Raw genomic sequence first — 7,276 nt, forward strand, 5'->3', positions numbered from 1 at the left:
GATTTTTTAAAATATATTTACGTGACACGTTAATTATTAATATATTTTTTATTTAATTTTTATAATTAAAAAATTTAAAAATTATTAATATTTTTTGTTTTACACAATAAATTTAGTTAATATATTTTAAAAAATAATAAAAAATAAAAATAAAAACTAAACAGTCTTGATAATTATCTTAAAAAATAACGAAATTTTCAACAAAAAAAATTTATTAATCTTAGTTGGTTTTTAATGGATAAATTTACAGTTTAACCTGTCATATAGGCTTATTCCGTTAATACTGACAGAAAATATTGATAAAGAGACTAATTAGTCTCATAAAAGTAAAAATCAGTGACCAGAAAGGATATTTATTTTTAAAGATCTCGTTGTCTTTCGAAGTAATTGTCAGGGGCCGTTTAGAATTTTTTCTCTTTTCTTTTTGGAGAAACTAATAATGACAGTAGTGTTATAAAAGTAAAAAATTAGAGTTAGAGAAGGAAAAGAAGATGAAAGAGAATAGAAAAAATAAGAGATAACTTTATTAATGATTGATGTTGTATACAAAATATTACGAGGGGACTATTTATAGCTAAAGATTCAACTTCTAAATAACTCAGCTAGGTTACATCTATAAGTGATTTTATCTACTTAAAATATAAATTATGGTTACAATTTAGGACATCCATAATAAATATATTTATAACACTTTCCCTTAGATATCCTTCGTATAATACGTTAGTTAGCTGCCTCGTTAAAAATCCTACCAAGAAAAATCTGAAGTGGGATAAAAATTATAGTTAAGGAAAAGAGTACAACCCGTATTACTCCTCTTGATAATTATATCATTTGATATCTCTTTAGCTAGCGCATCCCAATCTTATATACTAACTTCTCAAATGTTGAAGTAGGTAGTGTTTTAGTGAACAAATATGCTAAATTATCATTGGAACGAATTTGTTAAACGTCTATATCACCACTTTGTTGAAGATTATGAGAGTGGAAGAATTTTGGTGAAATATGCTTTATTCTATCTCTTTTGATGTATCCCTCTTTTAGTTGATGTATACAAGTAGAGTTGTATTAGTATATGACTGTTGGTATTTTTTTCAAAGGTAAACCACACATATCTTGAACATGTTGGGTGATTGACCTAAGTCAAACATATTCTTGAGTTGTTTTATAAATTGCTAATATTTCTACATGATTTGAGGAGGCTGCAGCTATGGTTTGCTTTGTTGAACGCCAAGATATAGCTGTTCCTTCACTTGTGAATAGATAACCTGTTTGTGACCACCTTTATGTGGATCAGAACGAAAGCCTGTATCTACATATCCAACTAATTGAAATGTTGTTTCATTAGAGTAAAATAAACCCTTATCAATAGATCCTTGAGAATATCTTGATATATGTTTAACACAATTTCAGTGTCTTTCAGTTGGATAAGAACTAAATTTCGATAGCAAATTTACTGAAAATGCTATATCTGATCTTGTATTATTAGCGAAATACATTATTATACCAATAGAACTAAGGTAAGGTACTTCAGGTCCAAGAAGTTCTTTATTACTTTCACAAGGTCGTAATAGATTTTTATCCACATATAGTGATCTCACTACCATTGGAGTACTCAATGGGTGTGTCTTGTCCATGTAAAATTTTTTCAAAAATTTTTCAGTATAAGTTGACTAATGGATGAACATACCATCCTTCAAATATTCAATTTGTAAACCAAGGCAAAATTTTGTCTTACCAAGATCTTTCATTTCAAATTATCTTTTGAAATAATCTACAGTTTTTAGAATTTCTTTAGATATTTAAATTATCAACGTATACTGCAATAATAACAAATTTACATTCAAACTTTTTTATGAACATACATGGACATACACAGTAATTTTTGTACCCATCTTTCAATAAGTATCCACTGAGATGTTTATACCACATAAACCCAGATTGTTTTAATCTATACAAGAATTTTTGAAGTGTTACTAAACAAATTTTCGGAGAATTATTATATGTTTCAGGCACTTTGAATCCTTCAGAAAATTTTATATAAATTTATTTATCAATTGAGCCGTATAAATAAGTGGTAACAACATCCATTAGGCGCATGTCAAATTTTTTATGCACTGCCAGACTAATAAGATATCTTAACGTAATTGAATCCACCACAGGAGAATATGTTTTCGTATAGTCAATATCAGGTTTTTGTGAGAATCCTTGTGCTACTAGTCGTGCTTTATATTTTTCTATTTCATCTTTCTCATTGCGTTTGCGCACGAAAATTCACTTGTATCCCACTATACCTTTAGGTGTTTTGATTATAGGACTAAAAATTTCACATTTTTTAAGAGAAGTTAATTCAACTTGAATTGCATCTTTTTATTGTGGCCAATTATCTCTCTGTCTGCATTCTTTAATAGATTTTGGTTCGTAATCCTCATCTTGCTTTACTAATTCAACAGCCATGTATTCTAATTAATCTCTTTTTTCAACTCCTTATTTTCTCCCCCCTAATTTTGAAAAAATTATTTCATCAAAGTGACAATTAGAAAATTTTGTCTTGAATAAATCACCCGTCGTGGGTTTAAGGTATTTTATAATTGACGGGAATTAATAAACAACATATCTTTTCAATCTTTTTTGGAGTCCCATCTTTGTGTGTTGTGGTAGAACAATTGAGACATAAACTGCACATTCAAATATCCTAAGATGAAAAATATTTAGCTCCTGACCGCAAGTCAGTTGTAATGAAAAAATTTAAGATAACTTGTTAGTCTGATATGTATAAGGGCTGCAACATGTAAAATAGCATACCTCACGCTGAAATAGGCAATTTAGTTCTTATAAGTAATGATCTAGCTATTAACTGGAGGCATTTAATTAATGATTCTACTAGACCATTTTAAATATGCACATGAACAACAGATTTTTCTATCGTGATTCCAGTTGACACACAATAGTCATTAAATGCTTGGTACCTAAATTCACCAGCATTATCAAGACGTATTGTCTTTATATGTCTTTATAACATAGTTTGAAAAATGAATTTTTAATTTAATTATTTGAACTAGCAATCTCGCAAATGTCATATTGTGAGTTGATAGTAAACAAATATGGGATCATCGTGAAGATGCATTTATTAAAACTATGAAATATTTAAACGGTTCACATGGAAGTGAATGGACCCACATATATCACCCTGAATACATTCCAGAAAAGATAGTGATTCAATTCTAATTTTTTCTTGTGATGGTCTTGTAATTAATTTTTTTTAGAACAAACAGCACATGAGAATTCATTAAATTGAAGAATTTTATGTTCCTTTAGAGAATAACCAAATGAATTCTCGATGATTCTTCTCATCATGATTATATCTGGATGTCCTAACGGATCATGCCAAATTGTAAATATATTTATATTTGTAAACTTCTGGTTTAGTATGGCATGTGATTCCACATTGTTAATAATGGTGTAGTATAAACTAGAAGAAAGAGTAGGTAGTTTTTCTAATACACATTTTTCTCCTGGTATCTATTTTGGCGGATATCTTTAAAATATAATAAGTTTCTTGAGACTTACTTGATAGTAATGCATTATTTATAAAGAACTTGATTCCTTTAGGTAATACTATAGTAGGTCTTCCAGAGCCTTCAATCATTTTTGCATTACGACCAATCATATTTATATTTATTTTTTTTTGTAACAAGAGAGATAAAATGTCTTTTATCTCTAAATATTATATGTGTTGAAATACTGTCAGTGAGACATACTTTATTGTTAAATTTGATTGAAGCGTAAAAAATATCAATATCTTCATTACAAAAAATAAAAATAAATTACCATCAATGAATAGAAAATACAAAAATTTCAAAAATAAATAAAAACTACGACCAAAAGAAAAAAAACTATAAAGAAAGAAAAACATTTAAAAAATGATAGATTTATAATTAATGTTCTTCTAAAAGAAATTTGATTCATCTAAATGAGTAACATCACTTGAGTCACCAAAATAAGTTAATTTAGACTTGCATGGATTGTTAATGTCAAGGATGTTATCAAGGTCTGCAAAGATATCATCGGTGAATTTCAATTCCGTTTCAACACCATTAGCTTCAACTTCATTTCTTTATATAGTCAAATTGGCCTCTTGGTTTTGTCCTTTCCCTTTAATAGGTTCTTGATATAGCTTGACAAAGTGTTCAGGGGTACGGCATATACGCGACTAATGACCTTTTAATCCATATCGATAGCACAAAATTTTTACATTATGGCTCGGAACACGCTTCTCATATTTATTCCACTTTTAACTATGAGTAGGAACCCTATTGTTCCATTTGCCACGTCCACGTTCACGGCCACGACCATGGTTTCGACTTTCGACCGTTATTCTTACCATAGTTTCTTTTATGTTTACGAGATGCCGCATCCACTTCAGAAAAACGGTTGAGCCTGTTGGACGAATTTCATGATTTTTTATTAACAATTCATTATTTTGTTTTGCCAATAGGAGACAACCTATTAGGTCAGAATACCTTTTGATACTCTTTTCATGATATTGTTGTTGTAACAGCATGTTGAAAGCATGGAATGCGAAAAAAGTTTTTTCATTAAGTTCTCATCGGTGACTTCTAGACCACACAATTTTAGTTGAAAAATTATTTTAAAAAGTGCATAATTGTATTCACAGACTGTTTTAAAATCTTGCAGTCTTAAATGTATCTACTCATAATGAGCTTTAGAAAATAATACAGTCTTTTGGAGTTCATACATTTCTTTTAAATTTGTCTATAATTCTTGTGGATCTTTAATAGTCAAGTATTCTACTTTCAACTCTTCATAAAAATGATGACGTAGAAAAATAAGTGTCTAGCCTTATCTTCGTTTGAGGATTCTAGTTTTTTCTTTATGATATTCCCACGTTTTTTGGATATCAAATGAGTTTGTGCCCATTTTAAATAATTTTCCGTTAAATCAAGAACGGCAAATTCAAATCTATGCATATTTGACATGATAGATCTATTAACAAAAATAAATAAAAATAAGTAAATAGCTAAGAATAATAATATTAATAATTCATATAAAAGAAAAAAAGGATAAGTAAAAGAAGAAAAATAAATCGTAAAGTATATTTTTTAATGTAAATAAAATTATGATACTAGCATTACGGATTCTATATCTTCACTTAAAGGAATACTATTTTTAATATATGTTCCCTTAAAAAAATTATTTATCATTCACTTCAGAGAATAATTATTTATATGATTAACTATCATTCATTTCAGGAAATAATTATGATCATAAGAAGAATAATTATCTATATGATTAATTATCATTTACTTTAAAAAATAATATTAATATTAAATAAAATGTCATACATAAAAGATAAAATAATATAAATAAATCAAAATAACAATAATAATGTAACAAATAAGAGATAAAATAGGAAGAAAAGAGAAACAACAATTTAAAAAAAAAAAGTTATGAAACCCATCAAGAAGGAAAAAAATGGCGTACGAGTTTCTTAAAAAAAAGATAAGCCAAGGAAAGAAAAACATCACATATATGATGACATGCATATATCAGCATATGAATTAAAAAGAAAAAGAATATGCTTATACGAAAGATTCATTGTTCTTAGAGGATAATCAATTTATAGTTAAGTAATGGATAAAATATTTGAGTACGATCCTTATTAAAAAAAAAAATTAGCAATGATGTTTAAGAAAAAAGAAGAAGTATGCGTAAAAAAAAAAAAAAGAAGAATAAAATGGATAGAAAGAGAAGATAATTACTTAGCCCTAGTCTTAAAGTAGAATTTGTGCTAATAATATATTATGAAAATAAAGATTAGAATTTGAAAAGAAAAGAAAGATGAAAGAAAATAAGGAAAATAAAAGATGATTTTATTTAATGATTAATCTTGTACACAAAATATTACAAAGGACTATTTATAGCCAATGACCCAATTTTTAGATGACTCAGTTAGGTTACATCTATAACTAATTCTATCTATTTAAAATTTAAATTATAGTTACAATCTAGAGCATCTATAAAAAATATATTTATAACAAGTTAACAAGTAGATTGTTATTCATCTTTCAACGTTTGATTGTGCTTCTTTTAATATTCAGCGAGGGAGGATTCCGCCTTAGCCTTGGGGGAGAGGCATAGAGCTGTAAATGAGTATGGATAACTCCATTACTCACATAGATTCGAGTATATTGGGTATTGAATTTGATTGAATGAGCTTTTAAAAAAAAAATTGTTAATTTTTTTAAAAAATAAAATAATTTTATGTTTAGATATTTTATATAAAAAGATTTTTTTATTTATCAATTATATTTGAGTAAAATAAAATATATATACTAACTTAAAAAAAACTAACCCTACATTCATTATGATTGTATTTGTTTTTGAGAACATGATAAGATAAGACATTGAAAATAAGATATAAGGTAATGTTTGGTTAGTATCTGTGTCTAGCAAAGACACAAATACGATAGTAAATGTATATTATTTGGTTAGTTAAAACACAAAATATTTTAGGACACGAATGGACATAGTATATACAAATACACAAATTTTGTGTACCAACTTAAAAGGTGAGACAGGAAGATACAATACATAAGACAAATTATTTTTATTTTTACCCCTTGTTAACCAGAGACCCAAACCCTTCTTCCTTCTTTCTCACCTTACTCCCTTCCTCCATGCATGATATACCCTCCTTCTTTCTTTTCCTCTATCTCTTTGGTAGCGTTTGTTTTGAGGTACTGAGATAGAAACTGAGAGACTGAAACTTAGTATCGTGTTTGTTAGTTCAGAGACTGGTACTAAAATTTCTGTCTCTGTCTCTAAAATTTCAGTATTTCAGTACCTCCAAAAAGTAGGGACACAAGGGACTGAAATTTTTAGAGATGGAGACTGAAACTTTAATAACATTTTATACCTAAAATACTTTCATTTCAATTAATTAATTTTAATTTTACCCTTTGTGCAAATTAAATTAGAGTTTCATTCTTGTTTCAATTCCTGTCTCTCATTTTGCACCAAATAGAATACTGAGATTTATTTCAATCCATGTCTCTTAGTCTCTGTCTCTCAATCTCAGTCTTTCCATCTCTGTCTCTCCACCAAATGCTACATTTGTGTTGTTCTTTCTTCCCTCTTTTTTTTTTCGGCCCCACTCTTTATGTCTCTTTTCTTCTCCTCCATTTGTTCTCAGATTTGGGTTTATCTTGTTTGTTGTCATTATTGACGCAATTGTGAGTACTACTGCGTTCATCTT

The sequence above is a fragment of the Arachis ipaensis genome, chromosome B04, assembly GCF_000816755.2.
Source record: "Arachis ipaensis cultivar K30076 chromosome B04, Araip1.1, whole genome shotgun sequence".
In the NCBI taxonomy this organism is placed as follows: domain Eukaryota; kingdom Viridiplantae; phylum Streptophyta; class Magnoliopsida; order Fabales; family Fabaceae; genus Arachis; species Arachis ipaensis.